Below are 3,294 nucleotides of genomic sequence, written 5' to 3'. Positions count from 1 at the left end.
ACAATCAGTTGTATTTACACAAACTGTAGCTTTCTACCCTGCCCACTATGCCAAAGTCCAATTTATCGGAGATAAACAATAAAGAAAAAGAAAAAAGATAACCTATCAGCAGTTCTGAGTGCCTGAGTTCACATAGGGCCACTTCATGTCAAACATAATATAAAAGCACATAAATAGGTTAGACTGCCATTCATCCATTGCACTACATTGCAGTACAATACAATCACTGGGCAGTTACTTGTATCCAGAGTAACTTACAAAGGTAGCAAACAACAGGGTTAGTCTCAGGAAAGATACCACCAAGCAGGCAGAGAAGGCCCATTAGTTGTATGAATGGGTGAATGTAGCGTAGGGTGGCCTGTAGCGTAGTGGTTAAGGTAAATGACTGGGACACGCAAGGTTGGTGGTTCTAATCCCGGTGTAGCCACAATAAGATCCGCACAGCTGTTGGGCCCTTGAGCAAGGCCCTTAACCCTGCATTGCTCCAGGGGAGGATTGTCTCCTGCTTAGTCTAATCAACTCTACTTCACTCTGGATAAGAGCGTCTGCCAAATGCCAATAATGTTATGTAATGAATGAGAAGCATCAATTGTACAGCGCTTTGGATAAAGGTGCTATATAAATGCCAACCATTTACCATTAAGCTGGGGTAAGATGACCCCCAAGGAAAGAAGCCCCCTCACTGTAATTCACCTCTTGACCACTAGAATGAGCCACTTTGATTTCTTGGATTGTAGTGCCCTTCCTAATCTTTGAATGGCTTTGAATTCATGTTAGTGGTGGGAATAAATCAAAAGAAAAGTACGTTCATGTAATATTTTCACAGCACAAAATAAGCCCCTTTGTTTTTATGAAGATGGAAATACACACACATTTTTCACTCTTATTATGAAAATAATGTAACATCTAAGAAAGTAAATATGTATGTACAATTAAGGCGCATATACAAACCAGGTTAAAATATCTATGGAGCTAATTTATCACCCTTTAAACCTGACATCCAGATACATTCTGGCTGTATGAACAGTGATCAATAGCCACAGACAGCTCTTGGTTACAGGCTGTGTCTGAGTCCCAGGCCATATCTTCACCATATCCCTCTCACTCAAGGGGTCACAGATCTCATAGACTGAATTCAGATTCTCAAAAACTCTGAAATAACAAGCTATAGCTCTGAATGGTCAGGAATGGACCACAAATGGATTTCATGTGATTCATCCATGAGAAAATTAATTTATATTTGTGGCCATGATGGAGCTTCCTTGCAGAGGAGGACTGTGCTCATCTCTTCTGTATCCAAATTATGGACATTGTATTTTGGGTGAGTGCCTGCAATGCACTCTGAATCTGAGTATGTGATTTTTTATTATTTTTTATTTGACCTTTATTTATACAGGGAAGTCCCTTGAGAGCAAGCTCTCATTTTCAAGGGTGCCCTGTTTACAAAAAACATATATAAAAGATACAGGTTGCAACAGACAAGATAAGAGCAGACAAAAAACAAGTTATAAAAAACAGATAATAAAATCAGGTAAAACACGAGCAGTTCTCAGTCATGGTACCCACGAGGAGCACTCTAAAAGAGTCTAGAGAAACAAAATTATCCAATTTTAGAGTGTCCTGGAGCCTATTCCACTTGTCCGGAGCATAGTGAGAAAAAGCAGCCTTTCCATATTCCGTCCTCACGCGCGGAATGAGCAATCTGATGTGTGAATGCGAGCGGGTTCGGCAACTCATAGAGTTGTGAAGGAGGAGCGAGGATAAATACGATGGGAGTTTACCAATTAGAGCTTTATAGATGAATAGAAGCGAATGTAGCTCTCTTCGTGCAGTTAGGGACGACCAACCCAATTTTTCGTACAAAACACATCGGTGAGTAAGAAAACCATCACCCGTTACAAAGCGCAGGGCACTATGATACACAGCATCAAGCAGCTTCAAAATGGCAGGAGAAGCATGCATATACACAATATCACCATAATCAAAAACAGACATAATTTGGGACTGAACAATGGATTTCCTGGTTTGAAGAGAAAAACAGGATTTAATCCTGTAAAGAAAGCAAATTTTAACCCTCAGCTTCTTTATGAGATGTTCAATATGTGTGCGAAAAGAGAGCTTGGTATCCAGCCAAATACCCAGATATTTAAATGAGTCGACACAATCAATTAGTTCTCCCAGCAGAGAGTGGAGAGAAAGGCTATTGTTAACAATTGACGATCGAGAGAAAAACATCCATTTAGTTTTGTTTGAGTTTAAGACTAATTTGAGATCATGCAGAGATCGTTGGAATGTGTCGAAGGCTGACTGCAGGCTTGCAGCTGCCTGAGCTGGGGTGGGACCAAAGCAGTAAATTATTGTATCGTCCGCATAATAATGAACATTAGTGTGTACAGAAGGGAAAAGAATATTATTTATATAAAGAGTGAATAAAATTGGACCAGTAATGGACCCTTGTGGGACACCCTTAACAACAGATAAAGAGCTGAATCTAAGATTGCCAGCAACAACTGACTGCTTTCTCCCAGACAAGTAGTTAGAGAACCAACTAAGAGAAAGGTCATCCAGGCCAATGGAAGCTAACATACTTAACAAAATACCATGATCAACAGTGTCGAAGGCCTTAGAGAGGTCGACAAAGAGGGCAGCACAATGTTGGCGATTATCAAGACCATTCACAATATCATTAATGATGAGGGAAGTGGCAGTAACAGTGCTATGACCGGGTCTGAATCCTGATGGGTGTGAGTGTAGGATATTGTATGCGTCTAAAAAAGCCCGCAGCTGTTCAATTGCCAGGGTTTCTAAAACCTTAGCTAGGCAGCACAGTCTAGAGATGGGACGATAATTGTTTAGGTCACTGGTGTCACCCCCTTTAAGCAGGGGCACGACCTGTGCGGACTTCCAGACCGTTGGGATTTCACCGGAGATAAAAGTTAGGTTAAAAATGTGAGCAAGCGGGGAGGCGACCAGGTGAGCACTGAGACGCAAAAGATATGGGGCTATGTCATCCTCACCCTTAGACTTTTTAATATTCAGATGGGAGAGTGCCATGAAAACTTCATAGTCACTAACCGGTCTAAAAGAGAATCTATTAGCAAGAGGGGAGGGGACCGAAAGGTTTTCGGCCAATGACGGGTCATGGACGTGTCCCGGCGAGACCGTATTGGCTGATAGCCTATCAAATAGAAGGCCAGAAGCTACAAAATGTTGGTTAAATGTGTCGCACATTATTGATTTGTCTGAAATTACATCATTCTCATAGCTAATTTGAGGTGGGAGAGTAGAGGTGGA

This window comes from Conger conger, chromosome 10 (genome assembly GCF_963514075.1).
Source record: "Conger conger chromosome 10, fConCon1.1, whole genome shotgun sequence".
NCBI classification, from domain to species: Eukaryota; Metazoa; Chordata; class Actinopteri; order Anguilliformes; family Congridae; genus Conger; species Conger conger.
Note: the sequence above shows the minus strand (reverse complement) of the source record.